Source organism: Limanda limanda, unplaced genomic scaffold (assembly GCF_963576545.1).
Source record: "Limanda limanda unplaced genomic scaffold, fLimLim1.1 SCAFFOLD_240, whole genome shotgun sequence".
NCBI classification, from domain to species: domain Eukaryota; kingdom Metazoa; phylum Chordata; class Actinopteri; order Pleuronectiformes; family Pleuronectidae; genus Limanda; species Limanda limanda.
In genome coordinates, this window is record NW_026870453.1 from 77501 (window position 1) to 88000 (window position 10500).

The 10500-nt window shown below is 40.1% G+C and overlaps 1 non-coding gene across 1 annotated transcript; it reads right to left on the bottom strand.

Annotated features, from left to right (window-relative positions):
* Positions 1-5980: 5980 nt before the first annotated feature.
* On the bottom strand, positions 5981-6099 carry LOC132997283 (5S ribosomal RNA). The gene has a single exon (XR_009677360.1). It is a non-coding gene; the product is annotated as a 5S ribosomal RNA (ribosomal RNA).
* Positions 6100-10500: the final 4401 nt, after the last annotated feature.

Sequence of the window (10500 nt, forward strand, 5' to 3'; positions counted from 1 at the left end):
AGTACTAACCAAGCCCGACCATGCTTAGCTTCCGAGATCAGACGAGATCGGGCGTGCTTTTTTTTTTTTTTTTTTTTTTTTATTATCAAAAATACCAATTTATATATACAAAAGACATTCATCTGTAAATATTCACACAAAACAATGACATACACACAGGAATCACATTCATGTTAAGGGATAACAAAACTCAAAAAATGAAAAAAAAAGAAAGAAAAATAAATCACTTAATAATAACACGTGCGCCTGATAAACATAGAGGCACACTCAGAAATTAAATGCTAGTTTCCCTTCCGATGTTACAGATATAAAGCCACACCCGTCAATAAAACATTCAGCAAAGTCCTCAGCACCATATTTAAAGATCAAACCCACATTTCTCCTGACAACCGATTCAAACAAATCCCACACATGCACCTTTTTCCCCTCAAAATGAGCAAGATTCCTTCTTGACATAATAGCATACCTCACGTGGCTTAACACAAAATTAAACAAACGAACATTCACATCTTTCCTTTTCCCATTTACTCCAAACAGCAACATTTTATTCCATTCATATGCCTTTACAAAACCCTTTTCCCAGTTTTTAAACAGCATATCTTTTAACTTCAAAACAAAACTACGTAGACATTCACATCGGATATATATATGTAACAAGTCTTCTGGCTCAGTTTCACACACGTCACATTCTCTTTTGTTCTTTTTGTTAATCTGATGCAGCACCGTGTTTACATAGATCCTGTTGTGTCTCGTCATGAAGTCATTGTTTTCACATTCTATTGCATTATATTTGATTTGGAGGTTTTCCCATATCAACTGTACATTCATACCTGGCAGAACCCTCTCCCACATTTGTTCTGATGCCGGTCTTTTCAGCAGTTTCGCTATCAGTTCTAAATATATGTTTTTTACTTTTAATTCTTTAAACTCTTTATTTGCATAATTTTTAACAAACACTAGTTTAGGTAAGGGTCCATCCCCTGTCCTCACACACTCTCTCTCAATCAAATACCTCCAGTCTACAGGCATACTCCCCTTAATTATATCATACATTTTTACAATCATATCTCTCCTAGCATCCTCATCCCCTTCTCTTACGCAGTCTACCATTGCCTGCCCAGGCAGAAACCCAGGCACAAACTCATAGACCATGTCCTTTACTTGCCTAATTCCTGCATCCATGAAAACCTTATTGTATAGCATTTTGTTGTTATGCTGTATTATAGGATTGAGAAAAACGGGTTTATTCATTACTTCGGTTACATTACTACAGTTGTATGATATGTTGGGTAGGAATTCTCCCCACGCTTTGAACACCTCTTGGTAGAAAGAAGGCACTTTTTCATACATTGGTTCCTTCAAAACCATAAGCAGACTATTCTCTCCACATCTACCAGCCATCTGAACATACATTTTAAAGAATTGTTTCCACCCATAGTCATTCACATCATGGAGATACTTCTTCACTGTTTTAACCCTCAGTGCTTTACGTTTTGTGTCAATGTCCACCAGTTTTAACCCTCCCTCACTGTACCCTGCTATCAACGTTTTGTGGGATATCCTCACACCCTTCCCATCCCACAAGAAGTTTGAAGTCAGCTGATTTAATTCGGATAGAACCCATACCGGAAGATCTAGTGCGCCCAAAACATACACACATTTGGATAATAATAAGGAATTAACAACTATTACCTTACCTTTTAATTTCAATTTCCTCTGCTTCCATGCATTTAAAGTGTGTTTTATCTTATTTATCACTCCTGTCCAAGTGATATCTCTTGCTTCCTTTTCGTTTGGACCTATGTTTACTCCTAAAACTTTGATGCAGTCCACCACTCTAAATGCAATCATACTGTCAACCCTATCCCCCTCCTGACCTATACACATTAGTTCCGATTTTTCTATATTCACTTTAGCCCCTGCTGCCCTCCCATATGTTCCCATGTGTTTCATAATTATATTGATGCTGTCCATATTTTCTACTGTTATTGTCATGTCATCCGCATATTGTTGAATTATATTAATTTTCTCACCTGGTATTTGTATTCCTTTTATATTACTATCCTTTTTTATAAGGACAGCAAAGGGTTCAATAGACATGCTATACAACAGTGCTGATAAAGGACAGCCCTGTCTCACTGACCTCTCCAAAGCAAAGGTGTCTGTCATCAGACCATTACATTTGACCCTACTCTTAGCTTCCTTATACAGCAGCCTGATCCAACTCACTATTCTATCCCCAAACCCAAATTCTTTCATAGTCCGAAACAAGAACTCATGCTCCACTCTATCAAAAGCCTTATTCAAATCTACACTCAACACAATCCCAGACTGTTCTTTCATGTGCCTAACAACGTCCCTCACTGTCCCTATTATATCTGCTATGTCTCTCCCTTCGACACTATATGCCTGTGTCGGTGATATTATTCCTCCCATTACCTTCTTAATCCTATACGCTAAAACCCTTGTTAATATCTTATAGTCACTATTCAATAAACTAATTGGCCTATAATTCCCTAACTCCAACCTACTCCCCCTGTTTTTAAATAATATTGTGATTACCCCAGTAGCCATGGATTCTGGAACCAGTTGTCCCTCTTCCATGCTTTGATATACCATTAGCAGTATGGGTGCCAACACATCAGCAAACTCTTTGTAGAATTCACTGCTAAGGCCATCTGAACCAGGGCTTTTATTGTTTTTTGCATTTTTAATTGCTATTTGTATTTCTTCTACTGTAATCTCTCTGTCACACATGTCTTGCTCGTCTGCTGATATCCTTGCATCCACACCACTCAAGACCTCATCAATACATACTTTTTCTGCATTCCCTTTTTTATACAAGTTTTTATAGAAGCCTTCCACTGTATTCAAAATGCTAACCAAATCATTTACCTTCTCCCCATTTTCATTCTGTAGTTCGTTTATATAATTTTTTTCCTGCTTATTTTTTTCCAGGTTTAGAAAGTACGCTGTGCACCTTTCCCCCTCTACAGCATACTGTACTCTACTCCTTACTATCGCCCCATCACATTTATTTTTCTCACAATCTTTTAGTTGCCTTCTCAACTCCAGATAATTTTGTATATTATAATTTCCATCTTTGTCTGCTTTCCCTGCTTCTTCGTTTAATTTATTTTGTATCTCTTTCTCTACCTGATCCATTCTGAAGTTCTTTTGCTTGGAATAGTATATGCTTTTCTTTTTAACTTTTTCTTTCAAATTTTCCCACCAAATACAAATATTATCTTTGTTTAATCTGTTCTCTATTTCTTCTTTGATACATTTTGCTATCATCTCTTTATATGAATCCTCTCTTAATAAGCTGTTGTTTAGGCACCACATTCCTCCACCTACATTCCTTATACATACGTCCCTTAACCTCAGCGACAGGATTGCATGATCACTAAGAGTGGTAAAATTATATTTCACCTCTTTTATTTGGCTGACAATGTTTTCCTTAACTAGGACGAGGTCTATTCTACTCTGTCTAAGGGTCCCCATAACCACCTGCCTCCGCGAAAACACTTTTCGTTCTGCATTTTCCTCCCTCCATACGTCCACCATTTTGTGTTCTGCCATCATGCTTTTCAAAAAGTTCCTTGACCCATCATACCTGTATTTTACATTATTTGAATAATCTAGTCTTGATAATTTTACATTATAGTCACCAACCATCATACAATCTCCCGTGCACAGAACCTCCAAGTCCTCAAAAAAACCCTTTCTCAGTTCCTCCACGTTTGGTGCATAGATATTGATTAATTTGTATGTGTTTTTATTGTGGACAAATTCTATCGCTATCACACGTCCATTCCCTCCACAAAAGGTTTGCTTGACACCACTAACAGACCTCTCTTTGACAAGGATTGCCACTCCACATGCCCTCGCACTCCCATTGTCTATAAATATGGGCCCTTTCCAAATCTTTCCAAGGGTTTCCACAAGTTCATTATCCCAATGCGTTTCTTGAAGGCACAGTATGTCAGATTTACAGAGTTCAATCGTTCTTTCTATTTTGATCATGTTCCTCAGGCCGTTTGCATTTAAGGATGTTATTATGACCATAGTAATGGTGAAAAGAAAAACACAGCTTTCCAGAGATGCTCGATTGTTCATACCTTCCGCTCTTTTGGCACCCTTTTGTCCTTCTTTTTGCTCATTCTCTTCCTGCTGGCTTTCACCGCCTCGTAGTCCATCGACTCTCCTTCTCCCGATGTTCTTGCCTCCACCACCTCCATGCTCGAATCGTCTGGCTCCTTAGGTGAAGCAGTCGCAGCAGCAGCAGCAGCAGCAGCAGCAGCAGCAGCAGCAGCAGCAGCAGCAGCAGCAGCAGCAGCCCCGCCGCCCCTTGGAGCCTCACTGCAATCCGGGGCCTCCACCTCTCCTGGTCGGTCGCCTCTTCGTTCACTCGCCCGGGCTGAGGGAGTTTTGGGCGCTTTGCTAGCACCTTCCTCCATACTTTGCCCGGATGCTCCTCCCGTCACGCAACCCGTCTCACCGGACACTCCATCCGCACTGCTGCCGATGGTGGATGGGGTAATTTCACCCCCGCTGGCAGCTCCGGTGTCCTCGTCCTGCTGTCGTTGCTCCTCCTCGGACCAGGAAACGCTCTCGTCGCCGCCGGCTGGCTCCGCGTCCACCGTCCTCTCCTCTCCGCGCCTCCCCCCCTGCAAGTCACACTCCCTAGCATAGTGTCCCTGGCGCTTGCATTTATAACAGGTGAAGTCTGGGCATTCTCTCAAAATATGTCCTGGCTGGATGCACAGCCTGCAGACCTTCACCTGCCTGTCATGAATTACACGGAAGTACTCCCCTCCGTCTAGTGTCTCGAACTTTGCTGAGTAGGGCAGCGACTGTACAAGTTCAGTAAATTGTACTTTACAGAACCTTGTCCCGTCCACCACGTCTGTCCCAGGCCATTTCCTTCTTTTGATGGGCGAAATCGCCCTCACACCCCACGTTGAGAGTTTCTGCCTAATTTCAGCATCAGTGATATAAGATGGCAAGTTTAGAAATGAAACAACAATTTCATTGCTGCGAACTTCCTTGGCAGTCACCCGAGTGTTTTCGATTTTGAAGCCATCTAATAACCTTGTCTTGCCCTTTCCCTCCTGCATGGTGATCTCGTAAGTGTTGTTACTTTTGACCCTGCATGCCAGAACAATCCCACACTTTTCCTTGATTTCCCGCAACAGTTCCATCATGGTAATGTGATCTTCACCGACGGGCTCTACAATCAATGTCAGCTCCTTTTTATAGCCACAATCACCCTCACTTTCTCCCTGTCTCTCTTTATCTCTCCTACCATTCACCATGCTTGCTTTATCAATAGGCCTAATAACGGAATTGATCTCCTGGGTTATTCCTTTCTCGCTGGCTTCAATATTTCCAGAATCATTCTCCCGTTCTACATGTGCCAAACTGTTCTTAACTTCCATGTTTTCATTCACAAGTTCTTCCCTCCAATCACTAGAAGCATAATCAATCTCGGGTTCTGCATTAATCAAAGTGGCCTTACCTTCTATTTTGTCATTTATCAAATTATCCATCCAATCACAGAAAGTATGAAACAATCCCCCAAACAGCCAGGCTGCAGGGGAAATGAATCACACATAAAACTATCACAAATGCACCTTATGCCTCACAAGCACACGCGGTCCCAACAAACACTCGACTGCTCTCTGCTCTCTGCTCACTTCCTGCTTGCGCACCTGAACGGGATCAGACGTGATCGGGCGTGCTCAGGGTGGTATGGCCGTAAGCGAAAGACTCAACCCACAATACCTTATTTATACATGTGAACCACCACCACCATCATCAAATCATGACAATTATCAAGCATTTCCATCAGTAATAATGTCAGGGTTCCATATCCTTGTTTTCTTTGATGGTGAGTCTTTCCTGCTCTTTCCAAGATGTTTCTCCTTTAAAGCAGCAGCAACCGTTCCCTCAGCTGGTTGCAAAGCAAATTCGAAAAAGCTTACAGCACCTGGTATTCCCAGGCGGTCTCCCATCCAAGTACTAACCAAGCCCGACCATGCTTAGCTTCCTAGATCAGACGAGATCGGGCGTGCTCAGGGTGGTATGGCCGTAAGCGAAAGACTCAACCCACAATACCTTATTTATACATGTGAACCACCACCACCATCATCAAATCATGACAATTATCAATCATTTCCATCAGTAATAATGTCAGGGTTCCACATCCTTGTTTTCTTTGATGGTGAGTCTTTCCTGCTCTTTCCAAGATGTTTCTCCTTTAAAGCAGCAGCAACCGTTCCCTCAGCTGGTTGCAAAGCAAATTCGAAAAAGCTTACAGCACCTGGTATTCCCAGGCGGTCTCCCATCCAAGTACTAACCAAGCCCGACCATGCTTAGCTTCCGAGATCAGACGAGATCGGGCGTGCTTTTTTTTTTTTTTTTTTTTTTTTATTATCAAAAATACCAATTTATATATACAAAAGACATTCATCTGTAAATATTCACACAAAACAATGACATACACACAGGAATCACATTCATGTTAAGGGATAACAAAACTCAAAAAATGAAAAAAAAAGAAAGAAAAATAAATCACTTAATAATAACACGTGCGCCTGATAAACATAGAGGCACACTCAGAAATTAAATGCTAGTTTCCCTTCCGATGTTACAGATATAAAGCCACACCCGTCAATAAAACATTCAGCAAAGTCCTCAGCACCATATTTAAAGATCAAACCCACATTTCTCCTGACAACCGATTCAAACAAATCCCACACATGCACCTTTTTCCCCTCAAAATGAGCAAGATTCCTTCTTGACATAATAGCATACCTCACGTGGCTTAACACAAAATTAAACAAACGAACATTCACATCTTTCCTTTTCCCATTTACTCCAAACAGCAACATTTTATTCCATTCATATGCCTTTACAAAACCCTTTTCCCAGTTTTTAAACAGCATATCTTTTAACTTCAAAACAAAACTACGTAGACATTCACATCGGATATATATATGTAACAAGTCTTCTGGCTCAGTTTCACACACGTCACATTCTCTTTTGTTCTTTTTGTTAATCTGATGCAGCACCGTGTTTACATAGATCCTGTTGTGTCTCGTCATGAAGTCATTGTTTTCACATTCTATTGCATTATATTTGATTTGGAGGTTTTCCCATATCAACTGTACATTCATACCTGGCAGAACCCTCTCCCACATTTGTTCTGATGCCGGTCTTTTCAGCAGTTTCGCTATCAGTTCTAAATATATGTTTTTTACTTTTAATTCTTTAAACTCTTTATTTGCATAATTTTTAACAAACACTAGTTTAGGTAAGGGTCCATCCCCTGTCCTCACACACTCTCTCTCAATCAAATACCTCCAGTCTACAGGCATACTCCCCTTAATTATATCATACATTTTTACAATCATATCTCTCCTAGCATCCTCATCCCCTTCTCTTACGCAGTCTACCATTGCCTGCCCAGGCAGAAACCCAGGCACAAACTCATAGACCATGTCCTTTACTTGCCTAATTCCTGCATCCATGAAAACCTTATTGTATAGCATTTTGTTGTTATGCTGTATTATAGGATTGAGAAAAACGGGTTTATTCATTACTTCGGTTACATTACTACAGTTGTATGATATGTTGGGTAGGAATTCTCCCCACGCTTTGAACACCTCTTGGTAGAAAGAAGGCACTTTTTCATACATTGGTTCCTTCAAAACCATAAGCAGACTATTCTCTCCACATCTACCAGCCATCTGAACATACATTTTAAAGAATTGTTTCCACCCATAGTCATTCACATCATGGAGATACTTCTTCACTGTTTTAACCCTCAGTGCTTTACGTTTTGTGTCAATGTCCACCAGTTTTAACCCTCCCTCACTGTACCCTGCTATCAACGTTTTGTGGGATATCCTCACACCCTTCCCATCCCACAAGAAGTTTGAAGTCAGCTGATTTAATTCGGATAGAACCCATACCGGAAGATCTAGTGCGCCCAAAACATACACACATTTGGATAATAATAAGGAATTAACAACTATTACCTTACCTTTTAATTTCAATTTCCTCTGCTTCCATGCATTTAAAGTGTGTTTTATCTTATTTATCACTCCTGTCCAAGTGATATCTCTTGCTTCCTTTTCGTTTGGACCTATGTTTACTCCTAAAACTTTGATGCAGTCCACCACTCTAAATGCAATCATACTGTCAACCCTATCCCCCTCCTGACCTATACACATTAGTTCCGATTTTTCTATATTCACTTTAGCCCCTGCTGCCCTCCCATATGTTCCCATGTGTTTCATAATTATATTGATGCTGTCCATATTTTCTACTGTTATTGTCATGTCATCCGCATATTGTTGAATTATATTAATTTTCTCACCTGGTATTTGTATTCCTTTTATATTACTATCCTTTTTTATAAGGACAGCAAAGGGTTCAATAGACATGCTATACAACAGTGCTGATAAAGGACAGCCCTGTCTCACTGACCTCTCCAAAGCAAAGGTGTCTGTCATCAGACCATTACATTTGACCCTACTCTTAGCTTCCTTATACAGCAGCCTGATCCAACTCACTATTCTATCCCCAAACCCAAATTCTTTCATAGTCCGAAACAAGAACTCATGCTCCACTCTATCAAAAGCCTTATTCAAATCTACACTCAACACAATCCCAGACTGTTCTTTCATGTGCCTAACAACGTCCCTCACTGTCCCTATTATATCTGCTATGTCTCTCCCTTCGACACTATATGCCTGTGTCGGTGATATTATTCCTCCCATTACCTTCTTAATCCTATACGCTAAAACCCTTGTTAATATCTTATAGTCACTATTCAATAAACTAATTGGCCTATAATTCCCTAACTCCAACCTACTCCCCCTGTTTTTAAATAATATTGTGATTACCCCAGTAGCCATGGATTCTGGAACCAGTTGTCCCTCTTCCATGCTTTGATATACCATTAGCAGTATGGGTGCCAACACATCAGCAAACTCTTTGTAGAATTCACTGCTAAGGCCATCTGAACCAGGGCTTTTATTGTTTTTTGCATTTTTAATTGCTATTTGTATTTCTTCTACTGTAATCTCTCTGTCACACATGTCTTGCTCGTCTGCTGATATCCTTGCATCCACACCACTCAAGACCTCATCAATACATACTTTTTCTGCATTCCCTTTTTTATACAAGTTTTTATAGAAGCCTTCCACTGTATTCAAAATGCTAACCAAATCATTTACCTTCTCCCCATTTTCATTCTGTAGTTCGTTTATATAATTTTTTTCCTGCTTATTTTTTTCCAGGTTTAGAAAGTACGCTGTGCACCTTTCCCCCTCTACAGCATACTGTACTCTACTCCTTACTATCGCCCCATCACATTTATTTTTCTCACAATCTTTTAGTTGCCTTCTCAACTCCAGATAATTTTGTATATTATAATTTCCATCTTTGTCTGCTTTCCCTGCTTCTTCGTTTAATTTATTTTGTATCTCTTTCTCTACCTGATCCATTCTGAAGTTCTTTTGCTTGGAATAGTATATGCTTTTCTTTTTAACTTTTTCTTTCAAATTTTCCCACCAAATACAAATATTATCTTTGTTTAATCTGTTCTCTATTTCTTCTTTGATACATTTTGCTATCATCTCTTTATATGAATCCTCTCTTAATAAGCTGTTGTTTAGGCACCACATTCCTCCACCTACATTCCTTATACATACGTCCCTTAACCTCAGCGACAGGATTGCATGATCACTAAGAGTGGTAAAATTATATTTCACCTCTTTTATTTGGCTGACAATGTTTTCCTTAACTAGGACGAGGTCTATTCTACTCTGTCTAAGGGTCCCCATAACCACCTGCCTCCGCGAAAACACTTTTCGTTCTGCATTTTCCTCCCTCCATACGTCCACCATTTTGTGTTCTGCCATCATGCTTTTCAAAAAGTTCCTTGACCCATCATACCTGTATTTTACATTATTTGAATAATCTAGTCTTGATAATTTTACATTATAGTCACCAACCATCATACAATCTCCCGTGCACAGAACCTCCAAGTCCTCAAAAAAACCCTTTCTCAGTTCCTCCACGTTTGGTGCATAGATATTGATTAATTTGTATGTGTTTTTATTGTGGACAAATTCTATCGCTATCACACGTCCATTCCCTCCACAAAAGGTTTGCTTGACACCACTAACAGACCTCTCTTTGACAAGGATTGCCACTCCACATGCCCTCGCACTCCCATTGTCTATAAATATGGGCCCTTTCCAAATCTTTCCAAGGGTTTCCACAAGTTCATTATCCCAATGCGTTTCTTGAAGGCACAGTATGTCAGATTTACAGAGTTCAATCGTTCTTTCTATTTTGATCATGTTCCTCAGGCCGTTTGCATTTAAGGATGTTATTATGACCATAGTAATGGTGAAAAGAAAAACACAGCTTTCCAGAGATGCTCGATTGTTCATACCTTCCGCTCTTTTGGCACCCTTTTGT